At 44.7% G+C, this 21,087-nt stretch overlaps 1 protein-coding gene across 2 annotated transcripts in view; it reads right to left on the bottom strand.

Annotated features, from left to right (window-relative positions):
- The window catches only part of rarga (retinoic acid receptor gamma a), a 42,016-nt gene extending 33,671 nt beyond the window's left edge, over nucleotides 1-8,345 (bottom strand). For both annotated transcript variants that reach the window (XM_023798831.2, XM_023798830.2), the window contains exon 1: nucleotides 7,988-8,345. The gene's annotated coding sequence lies outside the window, so the exon portion shown is untranslated. The remainder of the gene's footprint in view (nucleotides 1-7,987) is intronic.
- Nucleotides 8,346-21,087: the final 12,742 nt, after the last annotated feature.

Genomic DNA, 21,087 nt, shown 5'->3' with positions numbered 1-21,087 from the left:
GAGGTGAACTGACTCGGTTTGGGCACCGGGGGGCAGTATGGGGCGGCAGGGCATCAGTCTGCCCAGGACAGGAAGCACATGTACCCGACACACACGCGCCTCCGAAGCTCCCCTCCCCCTCTTCCTTTCCCTCCTCTCTTTCCACAGAGGCACTTAATTACAGCCTATGGCTGCAGGCAGCTTCAAACCGCCGCTAATTTCGACCTCCATTACGGTAAACTGTTCCACATGTGTGCCGCGGTCCAGCGGCCACGTTTCAGGAAGGAGAGGCAGGGCCAGCCCCTCTGCCAGCCCCTCTGCCAGCCTGCCCTGCATGGCCACACTCCTCACACTCTGCCTACTGCTCTCCAGCTTCTGTTCTCTTTCTCTGTTTCTTTTGTTCATGATGTTTCAGTCCATCTTCATTCCTGTCATCCATCCTCTCACCGGCCTTCTCACACAAGGTCTCTCTCTCTCTCTCTCTCTCTCTCTCTCTCTCACACACACACACACACACACACACATTTGCATTCATATCTCTGTGGGGATCATCCATTCATTTCTATGTGCAAATTCTTCATCTTAAGTATGATAACCTTGACACCTACCCAGACCTAAATTTAACCATTTGTAACCAAAAAAAATATATTTAAAAATACAAGACTTATGACTATTTTTTATTGCAGTCACAGATTTTAATAAATTCAGTTTTCCCATGTGGTGAGTGGAAAAATGTTCTCAAAAGGTCCCCACAATGTAATATATGCAAAACGACACACACACACATACAATGTCAGTACACACACACACTGTCACACTGCTACTGTTCACACAAGAACTGGCCACACACACACACACACACACATACACACATGCAGCTAAGTCTCCACTCTGATATGGAAGTTTGACTCTCTGTTGTCTTGTACACATTGTAATCTCTACAATAACAAGTTTCATCCCTTCATTCCTAGAATAACAATCCATTTTTGCGTAACGAATGATTACCTTCCCATCCTGCTCATCACTGTGCGCTTGTGTCTGTGTGCCTGCTTGTCTTGTATGTCTATCTTGAATTTTGTGAGCACATTTGGGTTTTAAATAGCACTGTATAAGTTTAATATATCATTATTATTCTCCTCCATTAAAGCAACATGACAGGGTATGAGTTTCTATGGAGACTGTTAGGGAATGTCGATCTGGATGGATAGTTCCTTCAGAAATTCACACAGCCAGATTCTGATGAGCAGAACAAACTGAGAGGAGAAGATGAACATCTCCCATCCCTGGTCTGCACTCACTTTCCTGCACCAGAGTCAGGTCAGAGATAAATACGGACAGCTCACCTGAGTGGCCGTCTATGAAACTCATAGATGATACACAGAATACATCCATACTAAGTGAAATAAAGAATTACAATGACAGTCTTAATCCTAACATACTAGCAGACTGGTGGTATCCCTATATATAACCACACATCTGATGGGGATGAGTTGTTAGAAGGTGGATGGATGTAGATACAATTTTCTTAGCATTGAAAAGGGCTCCTCTTCATCTGCTCTGGATCCGTGCATATAGAGCCTGGCAGATTTTTGAATCTGAGGTGGATAGAAAGGTAAACATTTCCCTGTTTGTTTTTGCGGAGTAAAAGAGATCCATTTAAGAATCCGTCATACCGCTCTCCACCACTTCCTCCCCTAAATGAGTCCCCTGCCCCGTCTGTGGGTACACCCCTTGCCCATGAACAGGCCCCTCTGTGTCCCACCACCTCAATGCCCCCTTCATGGTTCTGCTGCCCGTATTCTCGGCCCCCTGCCCCCCCCCCGACTTAAAATCTGTTCCAGCATGCTCGCCCCCAAGGGGCCCTCTGCAGGCGGAGCTGGGAGCCGCGACACTGAAAGGCAGGGACTTTCCGCATTTTTCCTGGAAGGCTAATCCCAGACTGGTTTGTGTGCTCGTATGGAGCGAAGATGTTACTGCACATCCTCACAGGACTGCTCACCAAGGGCAGCCATACACACAGTGAGAATGTTTAACCCCAACACCACCCAGGCCATCAGGGACCTGCTCGCTCTCTCACTGCTCTGTCTCCAAGTCATTTTCATTGTCAGCTGCCTGTTCACTCAGCACTACAATAATTCTTTCATTTATTTCCTGTCATAGTATCCAAGATGCACTTTGTTCATTCAGCTCCCAGCTTGTTTCTGGATTGTGTGTCATCAGCTAAAGAGGGTCCAACACGTTTGCTCTGCGTATGTTCTTCACTATTTCCAGAATTTGTCTGGTTTTGATGTTCCTGGTGTTTTTGGACTTGTATACTTCATCAGGACTGCGTTTTTTTGTGGAAAGCACAGGGTCTTAGACAAAGACGTCGCCACCCAGGCAAATGTGGAGAACAGTTTGACATCAACTGCGAGTTTCAAAAGCCCACAGATCCATCACATTAATGAACTCCATTCTAGCACAGATGCTCCGCAATCAGTGCTGCTTTCCCAAAAAGCAGCCGCGCTACAATCAGAAAGCTCACACACTCGTACCTGTTCCAGCACCATCTGCTCATGCTGCTCTACATTCGGCCTTCATCTGGATGCTGGAGCTGCGCACGCCTCAATAAGCAGCACAGCAGGCCCTGTCATTGCTGCTTCCTAAGCTATGTAAAGGTGTGAGTCTCGCAAGGCTCCTGTGACAGTTTTCTTTTTTTTTTTTGCCTGAGCAGTGATTTCAGTATAAACCAGCTGCAGTTTCACCATAAACAAGGGTGTGACTGAGACCCAACGAAACAGCAGCAAGCAAAACAGAAAGAAACAGGAAAGGGTTTCAGACGGAGGGGAGGAGGTACCAAAAGACCAACGGTTTCACTCATTTATGACTTAACTCTCGACTAAGAAGGACAATGGCCACAGAAGGCGCTCTACGTTGGCCATGATGAGCTTAAGAGAAACAAGGAAATGTGAAAATGAGACGTAAATCAAGGTGTTTCAGGAAGCTGTGGACCACAGAGCCAAAGGACGTGGTTAAGCTGTGAAGCAGAGTATAGCCGCCCAGCCCCCCCCCCCCCCCCACCCCCAGGCCGCATAGTGTAAAACGAGAGATTCAGTGTCGACTTGAGGTTCTCTCTACTAAAGCAGCCTGCTTCTGGGACAAAGACAGTTATTTTGTCGACTTCACTGTCACCCACAGTCCTCCGGGCCTCGTTACTGATTAAACCCCGAAACCCACAAACAGAAACGAGTTTAGGGGGGCACATCTGTTGGGCGGGATGACTCAGGAGGACATCCTGCACATGCCGGCACACCCCCCATTCCCCGGTGTTTGCGTGACCCCGGGAGAGGGTGTTATCACCAGCCTGCGAGCGCATTTCACCTCAGCCATACAGGCAAGGCAAGCCTCAGCATCGATTTACCTTAAAAACCGCCCCCCACATTTTAATGTGGTTATCGAACCTCCCGAACTGCCTCAAGGGCAGGAAGACCTGGCACCTTGCATGTGATCCATGGGAGGACGTGTCTCCCCCTGTTCAGAGCTGAAAAGCGGGATCTGTCCAATCCAGACTGCCACTGATGTGCACACGCAACATGCAACAACTGAAAAACACAGAAATCAAGGTCTTTCAGTGCAAACAGAAAATGGGCATCATTGTTCGAACAACGAGGATTACTTCATGAAAGCTCCCTAAAACGGGATCCAGATGTGCAAGATTGTGTGCGTTTTTGTGTCAATCGTATATCTGTGAGGGCAATGAGCAGAAATATCAGAGATTACTATCCGCTGACGGAAAGGCAGAGTCATATGCAGAGGATAAGCATTTGCTAGTGTATTGATTTTATGGTATTCACACAACCACACTAAAGGCAGGAAATTGCAGAATGAAAGGAGCCAAAATTAAAGTCAGACCATCAGCTCTGAAATGGGCTCCATGCCCTGGACCCGGATAATTAAACCAGCCAAAATGGAGCCCTGACAACATGCCACTCTGGCACTGTGTGAGCTGGACAGAACCGCTTCCTGTGCAGGCACCACTATGGCTCTGCGGATAATGATCTTTTGGCAGCACCGAGTCTCTTACCAAGCCGTGATGTTCCCCCTGTGTTCATCTGTGCAAACAGCAACCGTGCGAGATGGCTGAAGACCATCGCTAGCGACGAGGACACTCAGCGCCTGGCACCGTCTGACCCGTGGCCAAGGCAGTGATGGAGTGATGGACCAAACGGGTCAACGGATCCCGCCAAAGGTCACAGACGCGGGGCTGAACGATCTCACCTATCAGAGAGGTTTTCTTCCCCCTCCTCTCCTCAGTGTATCTGTCCTTCAGCCAATCGTTCAGAAAGACAGATTTGCGTGATTCTAATGGGGAGAATGCAGCGCTCAGGCTGGTTAATGGTCTGGGTGGCAGCAGTGGACACCCGAAATGTCACCCCACAAAAAAAGCCAAACCTCAAGAGGTCGGAGTGACTGACTGATTGATCGACGGATCACTTCAAGTATCGACTGATCAGGAAAACACTCATTTGAAAAGAAATACATGTAAAGACTTAATTCTTCCTGGAACTGAGACATGCAAAAGCTGTGCTTGTCTACAGAAACAGACAACAAAAATCAATCTTAAGGATAAGATAATGTTACGTGAAACTGGTTCTGTGAAATATGACCGCTAACCTTAAATAACAATGTGGCCAGGAATCAAGCGTGCAGAACAACAAAGACTGACATTCTCATATATGTTTAATTACGTTTAAATATATAGGCACAAGGCGTAATGGGGGAAGGAGACTGAGAGCAAATGAAGGAACTATCCAACAAGCAACAAATGAGATAAAGAGACAGAAGCAGGGAACTTTAATGCTATCGGGACAGTGTGTGATTCAGCAGGATAATGCCTGTGATTAAGAGGTCACCAGTTTGAACTCAGTTTGAATAGTGACATGTCCATGGGACTTAATAAAGTTTCATTATTCTATTCTATAGCAGAAGCAGAGTCAGAAGCAGAGCAACCTGAAACATGTTGGGTGTAGATGGACCTGGACAAAGGAGCCTGTCCCATACCACTAGGGCCACAGCAACCCCACCCACACCAGGAGCATGTGTTAGCATGAAGTAGCTGAAACAGCTCATTCTCTTTCGTGTGGCAGGCACCGGGAGTGCGTGAGTTACTGCCTTATAGCCTCAGGTGATGCAGAAACGGGCGCACAATGGCAGACACCTGCAGAAACACACAGGAAACAGTGTCCTGATGGCTTCCTGCTTAATTACAGAGCAGGGCCAGGGGAAGCCCCCGTCATGGCACCTCGGGCCCAAACAGGCGCACCGACCCCACCCTCAGCTGCCAGCCCTGCAGAAGCCGCCGGAGAAAGTGTGTCTGTCAGCAGATCCGTGCTTGATGCCAAAGTACAAGAAGGCTCAGGAAAGGCAAAACGACGCAGGTAAGAATTCCTGCGTGCTAGTCGGCACCGTGCATTCCAGTGTGCTGCAAACATGGCCTCCAGGAGGTGTGAACACTGCAGAAGCACCACAGTATCTCACTGCAATGGCTCCACCCAAACCCCAATAGCAGCCCACTGGCACAAAATTACACATGAGAAACGTGGAAACACATTCATCTGTCAGTCAAAGACACTTTTACTGAAACTCTGATCCTACACAGCTACAGACTAAGTGGTGGTGATGGAATTGTATGAGGTTAGGTGTTGCTGATAGGACAGTATGGACTGATACTGGAGAATGGGTGGAGCTAATGGGACAGTATGGACTGATGGACACTGGAGAATAGGTTGTTGGGACATTTATAGTGTATTTTCCGCTGTGAAGTCATTCAATCCGTTGCACTATTTCTAACCTAGATGAACTAATTTGTTTGTAAATCTGAATGAGTTTTACAGTCATCCCTCCAAATTAGTGAATTTGACGTTAGTGGTTTTGGTTATTCGCAAGGTGGCCGTGAACAATTAAATGTGAATATTTTTGGAACTTGCAAAAGATCGCCGAAACCCAAATGTCAAAGAAACTCACACGACGCACAGAAACTCACAGACAACACATAAGCCCAAAATATATAAATGATGCTGAAAATGACTTGGATCACATAAAACATACAATATATAATCATTAGTGTTAAACAATATTTGTTAGTATACGAGTACACCGTATCTTTAACATTAAAAGACTGGTGGAAAAGAAACATCACTGTGGGTTCTGCGAGTTTTACCCAGGTTACCCTGAGCGTCTTACCCTGGGTACCCTGAGCGTCTTACCCAGGTTACCCTGAGCGTCTTACCCTGGGTACCCTGAGCGTCTCATCCTGGGCACCCTGAGCGTCTCACCCTGGGTACCCTGAGCGTCTCACCCTGGGCACCCTGAGCGTCTCACCCTGGGTACCCTGAGCGTCTTACCTTCGACACCCTGACCGTCTTTATCTAGGCAGCCAGCCTCACTGTCTCTGTGACCGTGGAATCTCAGAGTAACTTTTTTAGAAATTAGTAATAAATAGACTTTTGATTGAATTGTTCAGGCTAGCAGACTGTTATGCGGGGAGGGTGGGGGACGGCAGAGATTTTCACACTGGCAGAGATCTTCCCCCCCTAACTCTCGGAAATGTGAAGGGGATACTGTACACTGTTATCAGGGAAGCTGGATATCAGTTTAGTGTCAATGGATATCAGTTGACTGCTTTGAATACACTGTCTTTAGGTGCCATTTCTTATGTCTGAATTGTTAAATGTTGCCTGTCTGATGGGTTTTGACCAAACCGGGAGCTCATTCTGCTTGCAAATCTGATCTGCTGCTTCATACCCAATATGTGTCCTGCGTGGCTTTTGGTTTCTGCACACAGCCTGATTCACGTCTGATTCACAGCTGCCTGAGGATAGCGAAAATGTTTTGCAATACTATGGCACACTATGGGTTTGGATGTTGGAAAATCAACCTTCAGGTTTCATAGACTCTACATCCTCCAACCTCCCTTCTGGAAAGACGCATCAGTACTTGCTAATTACTATAATTAAATTCATTAATGAAATTACTATTAATTAAAGTTAATTAAATTGTTGGTCATTTGTACACAATGTGAATTATATTTATTAACATTTTTGTCTCTGTGAGGTGGATTCTTCACATGCATCATAAGCACGGTCTTTGTTTCTGTTCTGTTATGAAAGAGGAATGATGCTTTTCGAGAAATTCCACTGAAAAGCTTCAAGTCCTTTTCATACCTGGGGAATCTGTCAGTCTCTCTGCACTACTAACCCACTAAGTACTCCCACACACTGAGAGCAAAATAGATAATAATGTCAAAACACTCAATTTATGAACATGCATTTGAGAGTGTCTGTAAAACACTATTCAAACGGCATGTCTCAGAACAACAGTTTTTCTGGAAGCGCTAAAGACCGCCTGCTTTATTAACACTCCTCTCTAACAAGTGGAACCAGTTCATCATTCATCTTTAACCCAAACAGAATTTTACACCATCGTTTCACAGACAAAATGACTTCCAGCTATGGAGAAATAGTAGGAATCTTGCTAAAACCTGCCTAAGATGCCACACTTTATCCAAAAACAAGCACGTCCCTAAGATCACAGCTTTTCACAAATGCCATAACTGAAAACAGAAAAAAAAAAAAACATTTCAGAAAGTTATTTCCACAGACCAGCAGGTCTGTGGGTTGCTGCCTCTTACATATGCAAAGCGCCACACAATCTCCAATGTGCTGTTAGGGCTGCCCAAGTTCAGAGACACGCGACTGACACTAGCGCCGCCAAAATCAGATAAGACACACCGTCTCACACACATGCAAAAGCACATGAGAACCTCACACGTGCCCCAGCACTGCAAAATGGAAACTTTCTCTTTATCTCCTCCTTGTGAAATTTCTGCCTGACAGTTTTTTAAAACTTTCTTTTTACAACAAAACTGCTTCTTTCCCTCTGTCAGTCCGGATTACAGATGCCCACAGGCCATAAAAATAAAACTAAAACACACGAACGAATCGCCGAGTCGCCGGTGACAGAAACTCACCAAATGAGAGCGGGTCTGCCGGATGGATGAATGGACAGACTGGCCACAATGGGGGAGAAAAGAGAGCTGAAGCAAGTCTGTATCTTTCTTCGGAAGCTCTTCAGCAGCACAGGCAGAGCAGAATGTATATTTCTGTCCTCCTTAATGCCTGTACACCTCCGCACTCTCCCTCTCTCCGTCCGCCTCACTCAGAAATCATTATGCACTTTGATTCATAAACCCAAGCTGGGTCACATGACCCAACACTTCAAATATACAGCACATTTTTTCACAAGCCTCAGAAGCCTGGAGGGAAGAAAAAAAGGAGTCAGCCAGCTAAAGTTTCTGTTTTTAATTCTCCCTCTCTCCCTCCCTCCGCTGCTCGCTCCTTCGCTCTGCCCCCTCTCGCTCTTTCTCTCACTCTATCTGCCTGTCAATGTTTGCCTTTAATGTCTTCTTTCCTCTACTCACTGCTGTCCCTCCCTTCTCAAGAATCAAAATCTGTACATTGTGACTGTGTGCGTGTAGCTGTGCGTGTTTCTGTGTGTAAGTCCCTGTGAGTGTGTGTGTCTGTGTGCGTGTTTCTGTGAGTGCATATCTGGGTTTGCGTGTGTGAATAAAAATGCAAACATGCATAAAGAGAGCAGCTTCGCTGATATATGTTTTTCTTAATTGCTGTGCAGAGAAAACACTGATACAAAATCAGTCTATGACATTCATTAACTGTGTACAAGACACACTGATACTGGATATCCCTGTGACTTTCATTAACTATGTACCAGACACACTGATACTGGACCAGTCTGTGACTATCATTAACTGTGTACCAAACACACTTATACTGGATCATTAACTGTGTACCACACACACTTATACTGGATCAGTCTGTGACTATCATTAACTGTGTACCAGACACACTTATACTGGATCAGTCTGTGACTATCATTAACTGTGTACCAGACACACTTATACCGGACCAGTCTGTGACTATCATTAACTGTGTACCACACACACTTATATTGGATCAGTCTGTGACTATCATTAACTGTGTACCAGACACACTTATACCAGATCAGTCTGTGACTATCATTAACTGTGTACCACACACACTTATACCGGACCAGTCTGTGACTATCATTAACTGTGTACCAGACACACTTATACTGGATCAGTCTGTGACTATCATTAACTGTGTACCAAACACACTTATACCGGACCAGTCTGTGACTATCATTAACTGTGTACCACACACACTTATACCGGACCAGTCTGTGACTATCATTAACTGTGTACCACACACACTTATACCGGACCAGTCTGTGACTATCATTAACTGTGTACCACACACACTTATACTGGATCAGTCTGTAACTATCATTAACTGTGTACCACACACACTTATACTGGATCAGTCTGTGACTATCATTAACTGTGTACCAGACGCATTGATACTGGGTCAGTCTGTGACTTCTACCAGCTACATGAAGTACAGTCATGCTGACTCGGTCTGTGCATTTTTGCTGCATTCAAGGACCTCAGATACTGACCACATGTGCAATTTTCATTAACTGTGTCCAAAAAAAAAAAAAACAGTGATACTGACTCCATGTGTGATTCTCCTGGTATTCAGAACACACTGGCAGTAATACATCCCAAAAACACTCAAGGAACAGCATATGTCACGATGTTAAAGTCAGTGACATCCCTCTAAATGGGCAGCTGGGTCTGAAGCCACAGTCTTGGTGTTTTTCTGCAGGTACCAGTGTCTGTTGACATGGCTGCAGCTGATCCCATGCTGACGGCTCAGTCTGAGGTAATACCATTATCAGTGTAATACGAACATGTGCAATCGTCAAATTTAAAGACAGTAACAGTGTGCCGGAGTTTAGTAGCAGTATTGCTTTTATTATTGTTATCACTACTACTAAGCTTGTTGTTATATATCCTTTCATACTCTGCTCTTATGTTCGGCGTAATTGTCTTATTTGCAGACTCTTAACCTATCATCACCTGCTCCTATAGGAAATTTATAACATTTATGACAAATATGGATACTAAACTCTTCCCTTCAAAACCTTGTTTTATAAAACTATGAAAGTACTTACTATGAGTTAACTATAATTTAATGAAGTACAATTTAACTTTGAGTAACATTTACCTACACATTAAAAAGACAGAAGCACAAATAAGAAAAAATACAAGTGTTGTGTGAAACACTTACATTCTGTATAATGTGACTGTATGTTTAACTACAAAATCTCAAGATTTTAACAATACAATGTACTGTTGAACGTAACCCACCCATTACACACGTCAAGAAAACTGGTTTTACACAGATATTTGTGAGACGACTGGGTGGTAAAGGATTTATAATTTTGATTCTATATGACTCAAGACTGACACATACATGTGCTGTATATGAGACAGTTAACAATAATATGGGAATGTGTGGGTTGGACTAGCACAGCATTTGCCTTTAATTAAAGTTAATCTATTGTTTCTGGGCAGTTTCCACGCCCTGTAAAGTCAGTGGCAACCAGCTGGAAAGTCCCCACAAAGATGAAAAACAGGACAAGGGGGGTGCCAAGGTGCCCCTCCTGTGAAAACTCTTTAGCGTTTTATCTGAGCATTGGCGTTGTTTGTGGAGATGATCTGGTTCTGGGTGTGCTCTCGCTCTATCGCTCGAAATCTAACAGCTCAAACCTCAGTGTGCAGACACTCTTCACACCTCTTCCTGACCACAACAAGAGCAAAAAGCAGAAATCACAGGAGTCAAAACACCTGGCAGATGCAGAACTGCCATTACACTGTGACTAAAATGTGTCACTTTCCCTGTAATGCCATGTTCAAATCAAGTGGAAGATTCAGCCTCAGTACCAAAAAACTGCTGAAGAAACATTGGAAAAATAGATGTGGAAGATGGATGTATGGATGGATGGACGGACAGATAAATCAGAGCAACTCATCTAATAAAAGTACTACTGGGAAAAAGTAAATTACAGTTATTTGGTAATTAATTCATCTCTGTTAGCAAATGGTAATGTGAGTGTGTTCCCTGTGATCAGCTGGAATCACGTCCAGCATATCTGTCTGATTCCTGGGACACACTCCAGGCTCACTGTCATCTTCTAAAGTGGTTATGAAAGATGCATTTTTTTGTAGATGTATTTCATACAGTGCTTGTGTGACTCTGTGGTGTGTGGATTTCACTATCTGTCTGAGTAGCAGTAGGGAGGTCAGGGGTCAGCAGTGTTTGCGTTTCAGTGTCAGTGAAGTGTGCTGGTGGCGCATATTTATGATCTTTGTGTCTGTGGGACTGTAGACTCAGGGGTAATGAAGACAGATCATACTTTTATCTCTCTGCTTGTCACTAGTTAAAGGTCTTCAGAAATACCAGCACCCAGTACTCTATGGAATCAGTCCTTTGATGTTTGATCAGTCCTGTTTAAGGTCCTCTAAGGTGTTGACATCGTAACACCAAACCACTGGCTCCTGTTTAAATCACTGAAGTGAAATCAGTCATCTGAAGATATGATATTATAACACCAAACAACAGGCTCCTGTTTAAATCACTGAAGTGATGTCATGCATGATGAGGCTGACAGACAGGACAAGGCTGACAGACAGGACAAGGCTGACAGACAGGACAAGGCTGACAAAGAGGACTAGGCTGACAGACAGGACAAAACTGATAAGCAGATCAAAGCTAACAGACAGGACGAGGCTGGCAGTCAGGACAAGACTGACCAGCAGGACAAGGCTGACAGGTAGGACAAGACTGACTTGCAAGACAAAATTGACATGCTGGAGCAGACTGACTGACAAGCAGGACAGGCAGGCGACAGATGGGACAAGGCTTACAGGCAGGATGAGGCTGACAAGCAGGGTGAGGCTGACAGAAAGAATAAGACTGACAGACCGGAGGAAGTTGACAGACAGGACAGGACTGACAGATAGGATGAGGCTGACAGGCAGGACAAGACTAACAAGCAGAACAAGGCTGACAGGAAGGATAAGACTGACAGATTGGATGAAGTTGATAGTCAGGACAAGGCTGACAGGCAGGACATGACTGACAGGAAGGACAAGACTAACAGATAGGATGAGGCTGACTGGCAGGACAAAACTGACAGGAAGGGTGAGGCTGACAGATTGGACGATGTTGACAGACAGAATGAGGCTGACAGGCAGGACAAAATTGAAAGGCAGGACAAGACTGACATGCAGGACGAGACTGAATGACAAGCAGAACAAGGCTGACAGGCAGGACAAAACTGACAAGCAGGGCAAGGCTAACAGGCAGAAGGAGGGTAACAGGCAGGACAAGACTGACAGACAGGATGAGATTGACAGGCAAGAAAAAACTTACAAGCAGGAGAAGGCTGACAGGCAGGAAAAAGCTGACAGGAAAGGTGAGGCTGACAGACTGGATGATGCTGACAAACAGAATGAGGCTGACAGGCAGGATAAGACTGGCAGATAGGATGAGGCTGATGGGCAAGACAAAACTGACATGCAGGACAAGGCTAACAGGGAGGACAAGACTGACAGGCAAGATGAAGCTGACAGAAAAGACGAGGCTATCAGATAGGACAAGGCTGACGGGGAGGACAACACCAGCCGAAGGAAGAAGGGGCAAATTGAACAGAATTTAGCAGAAAAGGTCGACAAAACAAGGAATAAATAGAAGCAGGTGCACAAAATAATAAATAAACAGCAGAGTGTTTTTCCCAGTTATTTTATAAAACCAGTTCCTAGTTTGCATTAATGAAACCAAAGTACAATGTGAGCCTAGAGCAGCTAGGAGTAAAGGAAGGGGGGGTTAGGGGTGCAGTGGCCACGACAGGTTTTAATCTGGGGCAAGATGGCGGTAATGAGATCACTGTTTCCCTGCGTTCAGACTGATGTCATGTGAAGTTTGTGCTTCAATAAGAGACAAATAGAGAGACAAAAGCCAGCCTCACACACACAAAGGGTGCATACGCAGACACATAGAGTGTATAACACATACACAACACACCAATTCACAGAAAAATGCTGATGTGTTGATACACATGTAACTAGTTAGGGCCTTATGCTCTGTGATATCTGCGAAGAGAATACACTGATCCTCTGTCTGCTCACAGTGGTGGCAGATATTCAGAGAAGATGTAGGGAATAAAGAAAAGTCGGGAAAAAGTGAAAAAAAAAACAGGCAGTATAAAGCAAGAAAGAAGGAGCCCATTTGGTAAGAGCTGTCAGTTTGGGATTATGAAGTTAAACACACACTCCGTGACATAAAGGGCTTCATTCATCCCCCGGTGATGAAGCCGACTACAGAGTTCAGTTTTATACCGGAGCAGTGGTGGAAAAAAAAACACACGACCTCCAGCGAAATGAGGAGTGATGGAGCAGAGAAGGAGCCTCAGTGCCCACAGAGTGCAGGAACACATTTGCGTGTGCGAGTGCCTTTCAGCACGTGTGTCGGCATGTTCTTAAAGTCATACGCACAGCGTGTTCCCCAACATGTGTGTTCAATGAAAGGTGAGGAGCTCGTATAAATGTTCCTCAAAGTCAGCTATGATGTCACCATGAACCCTGCCTGAACCCGGCTTTGCCAAACAACATTGCTCCCCTGCTCCCTCTCCAGCTCATTTTCTCTCTCCTTCTCCATTTCGTCTTCTCTCCATGCCTGCCTCTGCCTCCTCCCTCCCTCTTTCTCCAATTTATGTGGAATTCTTTCTCAATCTTCCCTCAATCCCGGCTCCCTGACTGAATGACCACAGCTGCACGACTCTGCCAAAATATACCAGGCTGTTCTGATTAAGTCAGACTTTTTTTAAACCAGTGGTTTCGAAATTGATGGCAGTTCTGGGGGAACAGACAAGAGGGTAAGGAAAGGGAAAAAAGAGACGGGGTAAGGGGGAGAGCAGGAAGGACGCTAGAGAGGGGTTCGAAGGGGTAAGGAGTGAGGCAGGTTTCAGTGGCTGAAAGGCACAGATTCACATGTGGAAATAATTGTCTAATTAGTGCAAAACTGTGAGCTCAGGAGAGAGGTGAAGAATAGATGGTGGGGGCTGCAACCCCCCCCCTCCCCAAACAACACTGCCTTTGTGAGGGGGGCCGTGCTGCACCCTCCCTTGCCCCACACATGCTGCAGGGAGGGGTGCACTGGCATTTCTCTGCGAATTATTGACAGCCGTGGATTGAGCTGAGGCTCCCGGCCTGCGCAGACGGAGCAGACCTATGCCACAGGGTCACCCCCCAAAAAACACACCTTCATCTGTGTATCTGCAGTGTGTGAAACAGCAGAAGGACGCCGGTGTCCCAGGACAACCTGAGATAGAACTTCGAATCTCATTTACCCCTCACCTCATTTTACTAACAACTATTATGTTGAATTTCACAACCATGCCTACTCCAATAGTTATATAGTAAAGAGCTAATTTAACAGTGTTCTCAATTAAAATGCCTTAAATGCCTTTCTTTGATATAAGGGTCTTTGAGTGCCAGACGGAACTGCACAGCTCACCTCCAGAGGTGGAGATTTCAGGTTCAGAGAGTACAAATCCAGACCAGGATTTTGTTTCAACTAACCAGTTGAGCATAAAGAGTCACAGTGACAGAGTACTCAACTGGTTGGTTGAAACAAAATTTGTACTATCTGGACCTGAAATCTTCACCTCTTCTCACATCACAGATGTCCATCCATCTATCGATCCATCCATTTCCATACCCGTTCTTCTAGTCTAAAAGCAAATGTCCGTGCTTAAGCTGTAAACGTTGCTCATTGTTTGCGTGCATACCTCATGACCGCATGCTTTGGATGTGTTCCGCGGTGCGTGAGCCGGGCGCAGCCGGGCGCAGGAGCTGAGCCGGCATCCGCGCCGAACCTCGCCGCGCCGCGGGCACTGCGCTCCCCAGGTGCGCCGTTTGGCAGCCGCCTTGCGCTCGCTCTCTAATTATCGGCTCGCTGTTATAACATGTGCGGCTCTGCCCAGCCAACACCACCGCTGTCTCTTAAAATACGCCACACTGATCATATGTGATATTGTCTCTGGATCGTACGGTTTTCACTTAACTATAATTTCAACCAAAAAAATTGTAACCTTCTTCACGTGGGGGTCTAAGGGTTTGCAGAATTAGTCATATTTAAACAAATATTATTAGTTTTTACTGTAATGCAGTGCGGCTAACGTAAATATAACTAAACGATGAAACAATATGATGAATTTAATGAAATATACTTTTATACTGAAGACAACATAAATATTAAGTAATACGATATATATTGCTACGCATATTTGCTTTGATGTTACGGTAACCTGAATAACTGGAACAGTTTTCCAAAGACTGAAAGGACACGACAATTGCTTAGTGATGCACTCTGTGTTGCAGGCAGGATTTGCCAATAGTTCCCTCTGGTGGAATAACTATGAACTGCAATTTTATCTAGCTGATCATTTTAACCGGCTGCATGGATATTGTTGCTGTTGGCAGTTGTCCGTTTGCCCAAATCTAATCTTGTCTAATCTAATCTAATCTAATCTAATCTAATCTAATCGCAACTCATCTCATGTAACCTCAATCAATCGATTTCCTGACCAATCTGTAGAGAACATCCATATCTGGGACTGTGGTTCTTTCAGAAGAATGAATGTACAGCTAAGAGACTGTAATACTCTTTCGCGGTGTGAGGGGAAACAGCTCCCTCTAGCGGAGGTGCTTAAATTATTTGTTCATGAGTGGCGGAATTAAGATGGAGATGGAGTGTAAGAGGTCCTTATAGCTTTAAGGATTGTGGGTCCGTGCAAGGAGGAGTAGGAGGGCGACAGAGAGAAACGTGGCTTCGCGTTTTGTCAAGAGCTAAAAAACTGTGGCACCACACTTAATCAAATTAAGAACAAGAAGGCTGTAAAAACGTATGACATATATTTATTAATTACGATATTACAGTATAATTTGTGATATTCACCGTTTGTTGCTATGTTTGTAAGCGCATACAATGTTTGTATGTATTTTGTTCATTAAAAAAGAAAGGCCGTAGCAGCGTGTTGGCGATCTCTGTGTAATGTTATACCAAGTAAGCAACCGTATCTATGTCCCAGAATTATATGTACGCACCGCTGACGATCGTAAGTGTCATATTTCATATCGCGTAACGGTGGTTCTGTGCTTATATAGTTATTGAGGCAAGTAAGCAGCGTGGGCTGGTTACAGGATTGCCGCACCCACCACAGGACAAACCACCTCAGGGATGGGAACCCGCGTGCTGCCGAGCCGCACCTCAGCGCCACACTAGTCCGAAAGGAACAATGAGTTTTTTTCCCCGGTGGCTGGAGTGACAATCCTGCCACCAACCTACAAATATTCCCAATAAGTTGTAGGACCTTCTTGCAGGGCTGCATGTAGGTCAACATAATACCCAGGATGAAGGAATTGCAGGTTAAGGGTCTAACAGAGTAGAATCACTCTGGGCATTCACAGGCTTCAAACTAGCAACCTTCCGATTGCTGGCACAGATCCCCAGCCTCAGAGCCACCACTCTGCCTTGTATCCTATTAGGTGACACTAAATTCAGTTAATTTGCCTGTAATTAAAGCCAGTGTTTAATACCAGTTCCGGTGACGTGTTGCAAGTTTACAACTAACAAGTTCATTATTTATTTGTGCATATTGTTCAATATTTACTGCTGTTTGGGCATTTTGTATGCTGTTCGTAGAGTTACTCCTGTCGTGATAGCAAGTATAATGAGCACCTTTTAATGCTCTGTCATGTCACCCATATATGCTATTGACTGCTATAGCGACAGTCATGTGGTATGATGTGTTACATTAATGTGCTTAGCTTGTCGTTATTGTTAACAGAAGCACAGCAGTAATTTCAGGAGCAAATTCAGAGGCCAACAGTGACCAGTAGGGCGATCAGTAACCCTCTTTGGGTATTTTATAAACTGCAATCCCAGTTGCCTTTCATCAGAGGGAACTTGTCTAAAATGGGAGTATGGATGGAGGCAGTAAATGTTAGCAAACAGCAAGATTCTGTCCATGCAAAAGGTATTGAAATGTCAATATTTACATAAACAGTGTGAGTACAACCCCGTTTACAAAAAAGTTGGGACGCTGTGTAAAATGTAAATAAAAACAGAATGTAGTGATTTACAAATTATATAAACCTATATTTGACTGAAAATAGAACAGAGACAACATATCAAATGTTGAAACTGAGAAATGTTATTGTTTTTTGAGAAGTATATGCTCAACAGTTCAGGGTCTCCTTTGTCATATTTTTTGTTTCTTGATGCACCAGATGTTTTCAGTGGGTGACAGGTCTGGACAGCAGGCAGGCCGGTCTCGTGCCCGCAGTTTCCTACTATGGAGACCATGCTGTTATAATATGCACAGAATTTGGTTTGGCATTTCTTGCTGAAATATACAAGGCCTTCACTGAAAAAGATGCTTTTGTGGATGGCAACATATGTTGCTCCGAAACCTGTATATATCATTCAGTATTAATGGTACCTTCCCAGATTCTACCCAAGCCATGAGCACTAATGCACCCCCACACCATCACGGATTCTGGCTTTTGAACTGTCTGCTGATAACAAGCTGGATGGTCCCTCTGCTCTTTAGTCCATGATTTACAAAAAGAATTTGAAATTTTGATTCATCAGACCACAGGGCAGTTTTTCCATTTTGCCTCAGTCCATCATAATGAGCTCAGGCCCAGAAGGCGTTTCTGGATCATGGTTAGATCTGGTTTCTCCTTTGCATGGTAGAGTTTCATCCTGCATTTGTGGATGTAGCGAACTGTATTCAAAGACGGTGGTTTTCAGAAGTGTTCCTGAGCCCATGCAATGATTTCCAATATAGACTCATGTCTGTACTGTCTGAGGACCCAAAGATCACAGCTATTCAATGCTGGTTTTCAGCCTCGTCCCATCCATATAGAGATTTCTCTGAATCTTTTAATGATATTATGTGCCATAGATGATGAAATTCTCAATATTACATTGTGGAACATTATTCTTAAATTGCAGCACTGTTTACCCACACAGTTGTTTACATAGTAGTGAACCTCTCCCCATCTTCACTGCATAGAGGTTCTGCCTCTCTGGGAGGCTCTCCTACACTTACATTTATGGCATTTGCCAGACTCCCTTAGCCTGGGTGACTTGAATTAGTGCTTAGAAAGTCTCATAAGTGAATACATTCTGATACTGGTTCAATTGAACTCAGCTATAATCCTGGAAGAGCTAGGTTTTTAGTCGTCGTTTGAAGGCACCCAATGACCCAGTTGTATGGACATCTAGGGGAAGTTCATTCCACCACATAGGTGCCAAAACAGAGAAGAGTCTAGATGCATGTCTTCCTTGCACCTTGAGAGATGGTGGGACCAGTCGAGTGGTGCTGGAGGATTGGAGAGAGCGCAGTGTGGGGTGAGATAAGTTCTTTTATGATCCAGCATTTCAATCAGGCTGCAGTCTGAACTTGGACTGGGCCATTGAATCACCTTTATTCTTTTCTGTTTTGGCCATTCTGTTGTAGATTTGCTGGCGTGCTTGAGATTATTGTCCTGTTGTATGACCCAATTTCAGCCAAGCTTTAGCTGTCGGACAGATGGCCTCATATTTGACCGTATACAATACTTTGGTATGCAGAGGAGTTCATGGTCGACTCAATGACTGCAAGGTGCCCAGATCCTCTGAGTGCAAAAGAAGCCCATGTGGAGCTTTGCATTATCGTCAAACATCTCCACTTTGGTCTTGTCTGTCCAAAGGACATTGTTCCAGAAGTCTTGTGGTTTATTGAGATGCAACTTTGCAAACCTAAGCTGTGCTGCCATGTTCTTGTTCGAGAGAAGAGTCTTTCTCCTTGCAACTCCTCCAAACATACCATACTTGTTCAGTCTCTCTTCTAATTGTACTGTCATGAACATTTAACATGCTAACTGTGGCCTCTAGAGTCTAATATGTAGCTGCTGGATTTTCTGCAATTTCTCTGAGTCTGAAGGTTAAATAAGCAATGCAATAGCACAGCTGTAGATAAAATATTTCAATCCACGCAACATAATGGGAGACATATCAGAGTTCAAAAGAGTGCACATCCCACTGACACATCTGTGACCAGAACAGCAAGCCATTGCAGTGAATCGAGAGGCACGGTATCCATGGTATGGCATACCACCAGGAAAGAGACCACATCCAACACGAGTAAATGAATGCAAAGTGCAGCTGTCTGAATGGGACGTCTGGGCACTAACCTAGATTGTATCCAAAAAACATAAAACCGCATCTGCCCAACTTACTGCAGAATTTGCACATCGCCTCTCCTGGTTCCATCAAGACTGAATGCAGGGAGCAACATGGGGCCAATATTCATGGTCAGCTGCTATAGCCAAACCTTTGGTGACTCGTGTCAATGGCAAACGTCGGTTCACATGGTACCAGCAGCGCGAGACTTGGGCTGTAAACAATGTGAAACATGCATTGTTCTCTGATGACGCCACTCTGACTGTCTTTTCCACATCTGGGAGAATCATGGTGTGGAGAAGTCTATGCCACCCAGACTGTTGTGTACCCAGAGTGCAGCATGGGGGTGGATTAGTGATAGTTTGGGCTGAAATATTATGGCATTCCCTAGGCCCACTACTTGTTCTAGATGGGGGCAACACTGCCAAGGTCTAATGAACCATTCTGCATGTCCATGTTCACCAAATGGTTCAGACTTTATACCCTGAACGTGGTGCCATGTATCAGGATGATAATGCACCAATACACACGGCGAAACTGGTGACAGAGTGGTTTGATAACCATGAAATTGAAGTTGAACATCTCCCATGGTCTGCAGAGTCACCAGATCTGAATATTATTCAGCCACTTTGGGGTGTTTTGGAGGAGCGAGTCAGGAAACATGGCCACTGTTCTGCAAGAGGAGTGACTCAAAATCCCTCTGGCCGCTGTGCAGGGCTTGAATCAGTCAATCCCAAGAGGAATTGGTGCTGCATTGACCACAAAAGGAGGCCCTACACCAGGGGTCATCAACTATATTTGTCAGAGGGCCAGAGTTTTACCAGACAGTCTCCTTGGGGGGCGGACCCCCAAGAAGAAAATCAAATAAAAATCTAATTTTGGCTTAACATTATGTTTAATGTTTATACTTTTTCCATTTCATAGCCTAAATATAGTCGTAAATGGTGGTTATTCTGACAAGAGACTCAGTTGTTGTTATTTTTAGTTGCTTTAATAGTGTGGACCACTATTTTCTTTTTGATCCTCACAATTTTGGAATCCAGTCGCGGGCCGGATTGAACGGCTCAGCGGGCCGGATTCGGCCCGCGGGCCACCAGTCGATGATCAGTGCCCTACACCATTTGTTTCCATTTATTCTCAGACTGTGAGGCAACTCACATCACAACTTTTGCTGAATTAAAACACTGGGATCAAGTGGGTCATAACTGCCTTTTATTGCTATCACACTGTGATGCTGTTTCGATGTTGGGGTGATCTGTCTGTAAATGTAATAATTTCCATTGTATGCATCCCCCCTTCTGCAAAGTTGGAAAAAGTTACATCAAGCAGTTATTCATTTTACGGGATCAAGCATCAAAACTGCCATACTGCACTGCTTCATTTTTGGAGCAATTTGTCTCAGAATTTAATCAGCTGGAAAAACATCCATCACAGCCTATTATCTGCCTGTCTTGTAAGCCGAGTGCCGCTAAATAAATAAATTCAAATGTAAACGGCGCTGTCCTGCACTTAAAACTTCTGTGATCATGGCTGTGTTTCTGAATGAGGTGTCCGCAAAAGTGAAGTAGGCTACTTGCAGACTCGCATAGGACATTAAGAGGCGCTTTATTGGTTGACACTTCTCGTTTTGTGTCCTTATTAAATCATGCCTTTCTTTCTGCGACTTCAGACACTTTGCTTTCTGCACCAGTATCAGCAGAGGTTTTGCGTCTTGCACCATTTTAACACACACTTTGTTTTCTTCACCACTGCTGAAATAGATCTTGCGGTCCGTGACCTTGTTTAATCGCGCTTTGCGTTTTGCATAAAATGTGTGTCAGTAGGGCAGCGCTTTCCCCACACGCGCGAGGCCTCTGCAACGAAGCGATACTGACAGGGACTGCAGCACATG

This window comes from Paramormyrops kingsleyae, chromosome 18 (assembly GCF_048594095.1).
Source record: "Paramormyrops kingsleyae isolate MSU_618 chromosome 18, PKINGS_0.4, whole genome shotgun sequence".
Classification (NCBI taxonomy): domain Eukaryota; kingdom Metazoa; phylum Chordata; class Actinopteri; order Osteoglossiformes; family Mormyridae; genus Paramormyrops; species Paramormyrops kingsleyae.
Note: the sequence above shows the minus strand (reverse complement) of the source record. Positions and strands in the feature narration are given on the sequence as shown.